At 31.3% G+C, this 14,249-nt stretch overlaps 1 protein-coding gene across 12 annotated transcripts in view; it reads right to left on the bottom strand.

Moving 5' to 3' along the window:
* Positions 1-14,249, bottom strand: part of CEP126 (centrosomal protein 126) — a 107,616-nt gene that overhangs the window by 73,938 nt on the left and 19,429 nt on the right. The gene's annotated exons all lie outside the window — the stretch shown is intronic.

Here is a 14,249-nt window from a genome sequence, read left to right as displayed (position 1 = left end):
GTTTATTTAAAACAATTTCATAATTTCTCAGAAATAATAAAATTATCAAAAGATTAAGTTACAGTGACTTTGGGTCACTCCAAATTTGGCCAAGTGAGTCATTTAGTGGTTAGATGTTTATGGAAAATTCAGTTAAGCACACTAGAATTCTACTTGCATCACTAATCTCCTAATATAAAAGTTGATAGGGATAGCTCTGATGTGGCTTCCCTCTCGCCTATTTTGAGAAGATTTGTCAAGCTCAAAAGCAAGATCACAGGAACTTCCAGAATTTCTATTATTTGGTCCAGCCTGGCAGGTACTTGGCTCACCAAATTTTCACAATAACATTTCTAGAGGGGAGGAGCAAACCACAGATAACTATGGCCTTTGAAAATTACTGCAATAACATTAGTAATTACCCCTGAAAATAAAATACCCAAACTTATACACAAAGACTAAAATAAGTTAAGCTATAAGCATTAATTAATGTTAACATCATGAAACACATTCTTTACTCATATATTTCCTTTTGAACTTTTTCTTGCTATTATAGTTGTTGCAATCAATGTGAATATCATTCTTTTGGTTCTGCTTTATTCACTTGGCATCACTTAATCAAGTTATCTGATTAGTTCCTATATTAGTTATGTAATTGTTACTTCTTAGGTACAATAATATTGTATTGTACTTATATATCACAATTCATTTAGTCATTTCTCAATCATTAGCTATATGGGTTGTTCCCAGTTTCGTTTTGGACAGTTTTCTCTCATGGATTTGCCTTGACATGGTGGAGGGGCTTGCTCAGTGAATCTATGAGCTATGTTGTACAGCATTACCCAAAATGATCAGGCCACAGTATAGACTTCTGACAAAAGGTGAAGCATGGGAGAAGGAAATGGCAAACTACTCCAGTATCTTTGCCAAGACTTTTCTTGGAGGATAAGAATGTGATTATTAAAGGACATTGTATTGGAAAGTAAGCCCCCTCAAGTTAGGTGTCCAACATGCTACTGAAGAAGAGCAGGGGATATTACAAAAGCAGCTCCAGGACTAATGAAGCAGCTGGGCCAAAGGATGATAGGAAATTCAGCTGTGGATGTGTCTGGGGAGTGAAAACAAAGCCAGATACTATAAAGATCAACACTGCACAGGAGTCTGGCATGAAAGATCTAGGGAACCAAGTTAAACTAGCTGTGGTCAACCAAGAGATATAAAGATTAAACATCAACATTTGAGCATCAGTGAACTTAAATGAATGAAAATGGATAAATTCAGTTCAGTGACCATTATGTAGACTACTGTGATTGAGAAGCCCTGAGAAGAAATGAAGTAGCCCTCATAGTTAATAAAAAGGGTGAGAAAAGCAGGATTTAATCTTATAATTTAAAAAATGATAGAATGAGATCTGATCAAATATCAGGCAAACTATTATTCAACATCACAGTAATATAAACCTATGCTCTAATCACTGATGCTGAAGAGGCCAACAGTGATCAGTTTTATGAAGACCTACTTCATCTTCTAGAAATAAGACCAAAAACGTCATATTCAGCATAGGGATTTGGAATGCTAATGTAGGAAATCAAAAGATAATTGGAATAACAGGCAAATTTCATTTTAGAGTACAAAATGAAAATGCAGAAACTATTAGTTTTGTCAAAATAACTCATTGGTCATAATATAACACTTCTTTTTCAACAACTCAAAAGGCAACTCTACACATGATATGGTCAATCTTGAAATCAGACTGATTATATATTTTAAAAGGTGGAGAAGCTTTATGCAGTTATTCAAGACAAGACATGAAACTCTCTTATTACTCAGATAATGAACTTACTACAAAATTCATATTTCAGACGTTGAAGTAAGTAGGGAAAACCATTAGACCATAGAGATATGGTTTAAATGAATCCCTCATGAATATGAAATAGAAGTGATGAATAGATGTAAGGAATTAGATGTGGTAGACAAAGTGCTTGAAGAACTATGAAAAGAAGTCTGTAATATTGTATTGGAGGCAGCAACAAAAACTTTCCAAAGGAAAAAAAGTGCAAGAAAACAAAATAGCTGTTTGATGAGACTTTATAAATACCCGAGGAAAGAAGGAAAAAGTGAAAGGGAAAGGAGAAAAGAGAAAGATAAACCCAATTGAATTTAGAATTCCAGACAATAGTAAAATGATTTAAGGTTTTCTTAAAGCAGCATGAAGAGAAATAGAAGAAAACAACAGAATGGGAAAAACAGGAGATATCTTCAAGAAATTGTGAAATAACAAAAAAAAAAAAATTCATGAAAAAAAAAGGCATGATAAAAACCAAAAATGGTGGGGACTTAACAGAAGCAGAAGAGATTTAGAAATTAAGAAAGTGATCAAAATTTACTGAATACTGAATATTTACATAAAGATCTTAACTTCACTGATAACCTGCTTATCATGATTAATGATCTAGAATCAAATATCCTGGATAAAGAAGTCAAGTGGACCTTTGCTAACAATAATAGTAGTGAAGGTTGTAAGAATCTCAGCTGAGTTATTTTAAATCCTAAAAAATAATGCTAATGGCTGGTAAAAGTGCTGCACTTAGTGTGCCAATAAATTTAGAAAGATAAACAGTGCCCATTGGACTGGAAAATATCAGTTCACATATCAATCCTAAAGCAGAGCAATGCCAAGAATGATCAAATTATCAAATAACTCTATTTATTTAATATGTCAGGAAGATTATGCTTAAGATTCTGTGAGCTAGACTTCAGCAATATGAGAACTAAGAATTACCAGAAAAGCAAGTTAGTTTTTGAAGAGGAAGAGGAACTTGAGACCAAATTGCCAACATTCTTTGGATTATGCAGACAGAAGGAATTTAATGACTTCTTTTCATTGACTACACTAAAAGCTTTGACTGTGTAGATCACAACAAAATGTAGCAAGTTCTTAAAGATATTGTAGTCTCAGATTATTTTACTTATCTCCTGAAGAACTAGTATTTGTCAAGAAATAATAAAACCAAATATAGAATAACTGATTAGTTTAAGATTGGGAAAGGAATATGGTAAAGCTATATTTTGTTTAACTTATAGGCAGAGTATATTATATAAAATGCCAGGTTGGACAAGTCAAAAGCCAGAATTAGGGCTTCTAGAAGAAATCAACAATTTCAAATATAGAGATAATAGCACTCTGATTGCAAAAAATGAACAATTAAGAAGCTTCTTGAAAGGGTGAAAGAGGAGAGTGTAAAGGCTGGATTGAAGTTTAAATTAAAAAAAAAAGATCAGCAATTGGAAAAATATCACTTGCTCATAGGTAGGCTGAGCTAATATAATAAAAATGACAATTCTACCTAAATAAATCTATTTATTCATTACCATACAAATCAAACTGCCAAAAATTATTTTATAAAGCTAGAAAAAAATAACATTTATCTGGAAGAAGTAAATTTCAAGAATATCAAGGGAATTAATGGAAAAAAAAATGCAAAGTAAGGTGGCCTAGCAGTACCAGACCTAAAATTTTATTATAAAGTGACAGTCATCAGAACCAATTGGTACTGGCTAAGAAATGAATAGTGGATAAATGGAATAAACACAATAGTCAATGACAGTCATAATCTAGTGCTGGATAAACCTAAAGACTCCAGTTTCTGGGATAAGAACTCACTATTTGACAAAAATTGGGAAAAAATTGGAAAAGAGTATGGCAGAAACTAGGCATAGACCAACATCTCACACACTATACCAAAAGGAAGTTAAAATGGATTCATCATTTAGAAATAGTGATACTATAAATAAATTAGGAGAGTAAGACATAGTTTACCTATTAGATATGTGGAGAAGGAAAGAACTTCTTTTTTATTTTTGATAGCATTTTATTTTTCCAAGTACATGTACAATAGTTTTCAACATTATTTTTTTGTTTTAATTTTTAATTTTATCTTTTTATTTACAAGATATATGCATGAATAATTTTTCAGCATTGACCATTGCAAAACCTTCTGTTCCAACTTTTCCCCTTCTTCCCCCCATCTTCTCCCCTAGATGGCAGGTAGACCAATACATGTTAAATATGTTAAAGTATATGTTAAACACAATATATATATCTATATATCTATATATATATATACAGTTATTTTGCTGCACAAGAAAAATTGGACTTAGTAATAAGATAAAAATAACCTGAGAAGGAAATCAAAAATGCAAGCAGACAAAAACAGAAGGAGTGGAAATGCTATGCTGTGGTTCACATTCATTTCCCATAGTTCTTTCGCTGGGTATAGCTGGTTCTCTTCATTATTGAACAAATGGAACTGATTTGGTTTATCTCATTGTTGAAGAGAGCAACTTCCATCAGAATAGATCATCACATAGTATTGTTGTTGAAGTTTAAAATGATCTAGTTCTGCTTATTTCACTCAACATAAGTTCATGTAAAAATATCAATTGCTCATAGGTAGGCTGAACTAATAAAAATGGTGAAAATAGTATGCTTCAATCTGCATTTAGTCTTTGTATTTTTCTCTCTGGCATTATGATTGTTATTATCCATCCCAAGTCTGTTGGAATTGTATTGAATCATTGCTTTGTTGAGAGAAGCTAAATCTATCATAGTTGATCATCAGATAATCATTGCTGTACGTTTCCCTTGTTCTGCTGACTTCACTCATATATGAAGCATCACTTCATGTATGAAAGTCTTCTCAGGCTTTTCTGAAATCAGTCTACTCATCATTTTTTGTAGAACAATAATAAATATTATTACATTATATTACATTCATATTCCATACCTTATTCAGCCATTCTCCAGTTATTTCCAATTCCTTGCCATCACAAAAGAGTTTCTACAAACATCTTTGCACATGTGGGATCCTTTTCCCCCCTTTATGATCTCTTTGTGATATAGATTAATTTTTTCTAGCTTTACTAAGTAATTTTTTGGCAGTTTGATTGGTATGTACTGGATAGATTAATTTAGGTATCAATTTTATTATATTAGTTCAGCCTACCTATGAGCAATTGCTATTTTCCCAATTTTTTAGATCTAACATTGTGTGAAAAGTGTTTTGTAATTGTGATCACATGATTACAATTCTTGGCTTTGTCTTGGCAGATAGATTCTCAAATATTTTATACTATCCACAGTTAAATTTTAAAGTGAATGTCTCTTTCTATCTCTTGCTGTTTGGCTTTGTTGGTCACATAGAAATAGCAATAATTTACATGGGTTTATTTTTATATCCTGATAAAATTAACTGTTTCTAGTATTTTTTTAGTTGATTCGCTAGGATTCTCTAAAAATACCATTCTATCATCTGCAAAGAGTGATAGCTTTGTTTCCTCATTACCTACTCTAATTCCTTCAATTGCTTTTTCTTTTCTTATTGCTAAAGCTAACATTTCTAGTAAAATGTTGACTAATACTGGTGATATTGGGCAACTTTGTGTCATCCCTCACCAACTGATAGGTGGTCAAAGAATGTGAAAAGACAATTTTCTGATGAAGAAATTAAAGTCATTTCCAATTATTGGAAAAATTGCTCTAAATCACTATTAGAGAAATGCAACTTAAGACAACTCTGAGATACCACTATAAACCTCTCAGATTGATATGATGGCAGGAAAAGATAATGATAAATGTTGGAAGGGATGTGGGAAAAGTGGGAGACTAATACATTGTTGATGAATTGTGAACTGATCCAACCATTCTGGAGAGCAATCTGAAACTATGCCCAAAAGACTCTCAAACTGTGCATACCCTTTGATGCAGCAGTGTTTCTACTGGGCCTGTATCCCAAAGAGATCATAAAAAAGGGAAAAGGACCCACATATACAAAAATATTTGTGGCAGCCTTTTTGTAGTAGCAAGGAACTGGAAATTGATTAGATGCTCATCAGTTGGAGAATGGCTGAATAAGTTATGGTATATGAATGCTATAGAATATTATTGTTCTATAAGAAATGGTTAGCAGGATGATTTCAGAAAAACTTGGAAAGATTTACAACAACAGATTCTAAGTGAAGTGAGAAGAACCAAGAAAACATTGTACACAGCAATAAGATTATGTGATGATCAACTGTGATGGACTTGGCTCTTTTCAACAATGAGGTAATCCGGGCCTTTAATAGACTTGTGATGGAGAGAGTCATCTGCATCCAGAAAGAGGACTATTGGATTGAATGTGGATCACAATAGTATTTTCATCTTTTTTGTTATTTACTTGCTTTTTTTTTTCCTTTCACATTTTTTTCCCTTTTTGATTTGATTTTTCTTGTGCAGCATGATAAATGTGGAAATATGTTTAGAAGAACTGCACATGTTTAAACATATTGGTTTACTTGCTGTCTAGGGAAGGAGGTTAAGGGAAGGGAAGGAGAAAAATTTGGAACACAAGGTTTTATAAGGGTGAATGCTGAAAATTATTTTTGCATGTATTTTGAAAATAAAAAGATATTAAAAATGTAAATGCTAAATGATTCATTTATCAGTTAAAAAAAAGATAAAGTTTTAATTCCTAACAGTGTCAATAGATTGATACATAAACTGAACAATAGAAAATTGATTCCCCCTGTATATTTTCTGGTCTTTTTTTGGAAACACTTCTATTGATAAGGCCAAACTTGCCAGACTTGACTTTTGTTGAAATACAATGAAATAATCTGGGCAAAAACAATGTAGTCCCCCCTAGGGGATGGACAAAACTGTTACCAATCTTAAATTTAAAATTGCTTTTTATCCATTAATGGATCACATTTGTATAGTGCTTTATAGGTTGTGAAATTTATCTCACATCAACCTTGTGAGAATTGTACTTAGAAAACTAACTCATTAAGTAAACTATAAGCTATTATTGGTGGATCAATCTGGATTAATTCAATGAATTAATCAATATACACTTATTCAAATGTCTATTAGTACCAGCTTGGTGCTATTATACTGGGAATACAGAGATAAAGAATTAAATAGTTCCTGCTCTCAAGAAGCCTACATTAGATCTATAGATTGAAGTATATATGATACTTTAGAGTACATATTCATTAGCCTACAGGTATACACTTGTGTTGGTACAGATGTTTATCATTCCTTTGTTTTAGAAACTGATTAACTGGAAGCATGCACATAGTAAGTACTTTAAAATATTTCATAAATTGAATGAGATTAAACTACTTGAACAAGAGTTCTAGTTCTGGTATTGATCCTTTTGATTCCAAGTTCAATTGTGGTCTTTCCAGCACAGCGCTACTGAATGTGGGAACTTAATTAAAAATAAATATGAAAGTTTATTTATAAGTTAAATTCTAAAGCTTTTCAGAAGGCAAGATTAGGGTTTTATAAATGGATTTAGGAACATTTAGAGAAGTAGTTTACTTTAGTTGCTAGTTTTTGAATGCTATTTGCTTATCACATATAGAGTATTTGAATGGGACTAAAAATATAGAGGACTAGACATTATTTTCTAATCCTCATGAATTTTCAAAACTTCCCCAAACAGGAATTATAAAAAAAAAGCAATTGTAGCTGTCTCCACAAGCCAAGATGTTAAGAAACCTAATAAGATGACAAATTGATTAATAAACAGTAGAGAGACTAATCCCTAATATGTTCATTCATCAATTCCTTCCTACCGACCTCCATGCTCTGGCTATGCAGCAACAACCCCCCAGTGGCTTGAGTTATGGGACTCACTCAGCCACTTGCTTGCTTTTGTTGCAGCCTCTGGCCACTGTCACACTTTGTCCCTATTCTGATGCCACCACTGAGCGGCAACAAGTAGCAGACAGTAACATTGCCTATATCTTTGTGGAAGAGGGAGAAGGGTAGGAAAACAGAATCCAGTTCAATCTGAGGTGGCCCCACATTTCAGTAGCTCTCCGTAGGGGTAGGGCACCCAGTGTGTTTGGGGCTGCACCAAGATGTGAAGAAAAGTGAAATGCCATCCCCCTGGGGTTAATTTTGTTCCCTTGGATCAGGGACTGAGGCTAGGGAATAGTAAATTCCTCACTGTGGAGAAAGGTAATACAGACAGTCCTTGGGGATAATATGTCAAAACTAAAGGAGTCAGAAAGTAAAATATAAGGAAATATAAGAAATAAGAACTGAAATTTAGTAAAACCAAGAGTGGAAGAAAGTAAATCAACAGAAAGAAATTAAAATAGAAAGGAAAATGGCCACCAAAACATCTAAAGTGTCCAAATATTTCTAAATAAAGGTCAGTTTTATCTTTTTATTTACTCTTTGTCTATCTTACATCTTTAATTTGTCTCTCTATTGCTACTGCTATCATTTTTATATAAAATAATAGTGGGAATAGTGGGCATTTGCCCTTAAAATTCTTTATGTATTAGGAAAGTGTATACATATGTATATTATATGTATTTCAATTACATATAATGTGTGCTTTTTTATTGATACTTTTTATGATATTGAAAAAGGTCTCTTGATGCTTTTGCTTTATAGGATTTTTAGCATGAGTGTTATTTTACAACTATAAAGCAACAGTCATCAAAATAATTTGAAATTAGTTTAAAAATTGAGAAGTAGATCAATGAAACAGACTGCCCTGAAACAAGCCAACTCAATAATGCAGGGTTTAATAAGAAAATCAATTGCTTAGGAAATAACTTAATATATGCTTATAATTTCTGGGAAACCTGGAAAGAAGTCTGACAGAAATTAGGTGTTAGAACAATATCATGTGCCATATTTCACAATAATTTCCAAACAAACACATGACATTAATATTATATGTTATGCCAAAAAAATCAAAAGAGAATGGATAGGAAATCAGGAAAATCTAAGATCAAATCCAGCTTCAGACACTTAACACTAGTTATACGATCCTGGGCAAGTCATTAACCCCAATTGCTTTGCATTAAAAAAAAAAATCAGAAAAGAAGTAGATCATATACCTTCCAAAGCTTTAAGTAAAATACACATTCTTAACCATCATAAATAAGATAGGGACAATTTCAAAAGAAAAAAAATTAATTTTTACTACATGAAATGGAAAGCATTCTGTACAAACAGTATTAATGTGTCTGACAGTGGAAGCAACTGAATAATAAAAATATTTGTGTCAAATTTCTCAGATAAGGGTCATATGTATGCATGTATATTAATATATTACTATTATTATTACTACTTTATTTATTTATCTTAATTTTATTTAAATTTATTTTAATTACTACTATATTACTATTATTAGTAGAGAATTTGAAAGAATATTCCAATTCACTAACAATAAGAGAAATGAAAATCAAAACAACCCTGAGGTTTTAGTTAGTTTGTACTCTGAAAATGAACACTAGATGACAAAAAAGAGGAATAGCTAATGAGAGAAAGTCTGTGGAAAGACAGATAGGTTATTTTATACAATAGACACTGTTTGGTAGAAATGTAATTTGGTATAACCCCACTGTGAAAAGCAATTTTGAATTATTAAAATAAAGTGTCTAAAATGGCTCTACCCTTTGACTCAGAGACTGTATAACTTCACTGGTCATTGATATCAATGGTCATTGATAGAAGAAAATCTCCATATGAAACAAAATATTTAGCATTTTTTTTTGTGATAGCAAAGAAATGGAATAATTAGAATTTTTGTGATATAAACAACAGAATAGGACAAATACAGAGAAGCATGGAAGAACTTTTATGAATTGATTCAGAGGATATTAAGAACCAAGAAAATAATATACAAATAAAGAATTACCATAAAGTGACAAATAATCTTATAAAATTATGAAGAAAAGTACAGCCCAAAGAATAGATAAATATTTCCTTGACACTGCTTTTCAGAGCATAAGTGGGAGTATGGTTCATGAATGTGGAAGAATGCAAATATACCAAAACTTTTTGGATGTATTGATCAGTTTTTCTGAATTTTTTCCTCCTTTTAAAAAAAACATTCTTTGCTATGTTGAATGACTCTTTGGGAGGGGCTTAAAGAGGGGAAGAAATAATAAGAAAAATTTAGGTGATGTAAAGACAAAAGATAACAAAATTAACTTTAAAAGATCATTTGAGAATATATATTTAAAAAGAACTAATTAGTATGATCACCTTGGGATGCAATTTTAATTCTAGATGGGATTGTTTTGTTTTAGGTATTTTGAATGATAAGTGACCATACTGAATAGAGAAATTGAAATTTAAATAAAGTAGAAAAATCTTACCCAGGAATAAAAGTAATTCATTTTAGAGTGAAGGTGGTGATTTCCTCATATAAGTGCTCACTATCCCTCAATCTTCCCCTAAAAAGGCAAGAATTTGAACATTACAACCTGTCAGTGATCTTTATCAAACTTGATAAAAACTTTGCCTAATACTTTATTTCAATGTTCACTGACTAGAAAAGAGACGTGTAGTTTGACTAAAAGATTAGCCAAACTTCTTAGCTTTCATGTGACTATAAATGTAAACAAATGAAGAGCCAAAAATAACAAAGAAAGGCTATTTTGAAAATAGGCAAATCCCTAAATTGATTTAACCAGGTAGAAATTAGTAAGGTACAGATATGATAGAATATATATAGTAATCAGAAGAGCAAAAACAACTGATCTGGATAACAGATTCAAGAGGGATAATTTAAGAATCATTTTACTACTTAACTGCTACAACTAGAACAATAACAAAGAAGTATACCATTTCAAGAAATAAGAAAAAAACTACTCATATTTCTCAGAACCAGAGAGGAAAGTAAAAATAGAATCAAGTGGTCACCTCCTCAAAGAAACCCCCAAATTTAAACTCCCAGGAACATCATGGCCAAAATCGATAATTTCTTGATCAAATTTTAAAAATACTTCAAATAGCTAGGAAGAATGAATTGGGGAATGGTAGAATAAGTTCAAGTATATGGATATAATGGAATAGTGTTTTGCTTTAAGAAATGATGGAGATTGTTTTGGAGAAACCTAGAAGGACTTGTATAAATAGAGTGTGAAGCAGGTGAAACTAGGAGGAAAATATATACAATGGCAATGATATTATGAAGGTAAACAACTCTGAAAGACTTAGGAATGCTTAACTGGCATAATGACTACCTTCAATTCCAGAGGTCTAAAGATGAGATATGCTATAAATCTGTTGAGAGAGAAAAGACTGGGACTTTTTTTGGTGATATGAACAATGCAGGAATTTGTTTTGGTTGATTTTACATGCTGATAACAAGGAGTTTATTTTTCTTTCTTTTTTCTTTGATGAGGAGAAGTAGAAAGAAGAAATGTAATTTTTGTACAATACAGGAATTTCTTTTCCTTGACTAAAAATTTTTATAAAGAGAATTTTTTCTTTCCCTCATGAGGGAAAGGTAGAAATGAAAAATAATAATTTCTGTTGATTAAAAAGTTTTTTAAAAAGAAAATATATGTAATATATGTAAACCAACAATTTGGATATTACAAATCAATTAATCTTAAATATTTAGAACATTGCCACAAGAACCAGGAAGTATATATAGATATAGATATAGATATAGATATCTAAGCATATTTATTTGCAAAGTTCATTTACTTTTATTAGAATTCAGAGTTCACTCATTCTTATTTTACAACTTATATAGTTGTCTCATTATCAGTCCACTCTTTAAATTCTTTATAGATGAAAAGCAGCAAAATTATTAAAAATCTTTTAAAAATGTTGGCATGTCATACTATATGATTTGTTGTTTACTAAAACCTTCACATTTTGTCTCACTTTAATTCCTATGCTTTCATAGTTCTTTAGGGTTTTTTGTGAAAATCAAATGAGATAAGAGGTAAAATGCTATGCAAAACATCAAGGAAAGCTAATATTATTTCATTAGATTTTAAGTATAATTCTATTACTTTCTACAATTGATTTTCTGAATCCAAGTGTAAGACTAAAATTTTTGTTACTAAATTTCACTATATATTTTTTTCTATTGTCTGAAATAGATCTTTTGGATTCTAATTCTACCATTCAGTATTTTGTTTTTTGTCATCTGCAAATTTGATAAGTCATCTGTGTTTTCATCTAGTGTCAATGAATGCTTTACTTCCACTGAGGTAAATACCTAAATAGCAAAAGGCTTATAGATTACAATGACCCTCCACTAGAGACATCCCTCTTAAGGTCACACTAGGCTATTGACGATTCTCTGGCTCCAGTAATTCATACATTCCAATTATAAACTGATTTATAAATTTATCTAATTTGTTTGTGGATTTTATTAACATGGGATGCTTTCCCTAAAATTCAGGTAATGTCTGCTATATTTTCCTTATACAGCATCATTAGGAATTGTCACTAAAACAATTCTTGACAAGTAGCCATTTAACTTCTGTTTGAAGATCTTCCCCATTACCTTTCCAGACCATCTGTTTCACTTTTAAATAGTTTAAATCCTTAGGAATTTTTTTCTTGATATCAAACCTAAATTGCTTCTCTGCAATTTATACTCCAGTTCCCTCTACAGCTAAACAGAATTAAGTATAATATAATCCCTCTTCCAAGGACAGGTCTTTAAAGACTTGAATAAAGTTATTATGTCTTTCTATGAGTCTTATCATATCTCTAAGACATGACATATTTTTAGTTTACCTTAGTGGTATTATTAGAATGTATGTGTTTTTGTTTTCAAATACTATTATTTAACTAAGTTCTTTCATGGCTTGGGCCCAATCTAAATTTCCAGGCTTATGACACATTATTTTGCTTTATACATTCTAGGTCTCTTGCTGTTCCTCACATGATACTCCCATCTCCTTCCATGTTTTTTTTTCCACATTATCTTTCATCCCCCAAATGCAATTCCCTTTTCACCTCCATCTCTTAGAATTCCAAATTTCCTTTTAAGCTCAATTCAAATACCATATTTTATATCACATTTTTTTCTGATCTCTCTGGCTACCAGTACCTATTACTTAAAATTACATTTAATTCATTTTGTGTATATTTGTATTATATGTGTATATGTTTCCTTCAATAGAATTTGGGATAAGGATTATTTCATTTATTCTTTGTTTCCTTAGTACCTCTCTTAATACTTCCCACAAAGGAAATAATACCCCATTATTGACATTACTTTCATATGTCCTCTGAATCAACTAAACCACTATATAACTTACATGTCAAGACTTTTTAATACATACTTTTCAATAATTTCAGTGTGAGCAGTCCCTCATCAGACATGGATTGTAATACTACTATAAACACAATTTTGACAATTGTGTTCAAAAAGTTGATCATCCTGCAAACTAACTTTATGATGAACCTATCTAAACTTAAAAGTTTGACAACAGATAAACATGCAGTCAAAGCATTTCCATCATTTCTTTACCTGATGGTATGCCTTTAAGAACCTGGGATCACCTTAATGATTGGGTGAGGCAACAAAGTAGAGATTAAGGAAAAATTAACTTTTTGAATAATTTTTTGTTTGATAAATTTGTAGATATCTAAGTTCTTCTAGATTTTATTTAGATTTGGTCTGTAAGTCAGTCTCTTGCCAGTTACTTACTAGTTTCTGGAGATGATATGGTTCCTAAATTGCAGTGATCTCTTCAAAGTCTGACTATTCCATATTGCCTCCAGAACAGTATTCTATATCTGACATTTTCCTATTTAAAACTCTCCTACTAGTATACCTTCCACTAGCTTTATCTTTCCAGATCTTCTCTGGTTCCTGGATTTTTGTAATATAGAAGTAACAGTTGTGCTCTGGTCCTGTCATACAACACAATTTTGACCTTTCTTCTTATTCCCCTCCACTAAAACTCAGATTGTTGAGTATAGGCTCATAAAATTCTTCTTAGTGGAAGTTTTCTGAATTTTGGATTTTATAACAACAAAATAACTGGCACATAATTTTAAATATTCCTCTTGCTCCAATCCAATTTGTACTTAATGTATTTCTAGATATATAGATCTTTGAGTATGATGCTAATTCTTGATTATATTCTCGAAGAGATTAAACTGATGTTTTATGAACAATAGCTGTAATCATAAGGCTTTTAACAAGTCATGCTAAAATAACTTATTTTCTTTTAGGACAGGGTTTCTAGGTTAAAAGGACTGGGATCACTGTAAATATAAGCACATCTAGATTTTTAACAAGGCAATTACCAAAATCTCTTATGACATCACTGGAGGCAAAATGGACAAAACTGATTGGATAATAGTACAATTAGATGGATTTGCAAATAGTTGCACAATTTTATTCTAAGTGTATTGATTAATGGCAAGCTGAAATAAGGTTATTAGTAAGACGCTTTACCTAAATTTTGCTCTAATATTTTTCTAAATTGAA

Source organism: Sarcophilus harrisii, chromosome 3, assembly GCF_902635505.1.
Source record: "Sarcophilus harrisii chromosome 3, mSarHar1.11, whole genome shotgun sequence".
Classification (NCBI taxonomy): Eukaryota; Metazoa; Chordata; class Mammalia; order Dasyuromorphia; family Dasyuridae; genus Sarcophilus; species Sarcophilus harrisii.
This window is presented reverse-complemented; position numbering and strand designations above follow the sequence as displayed.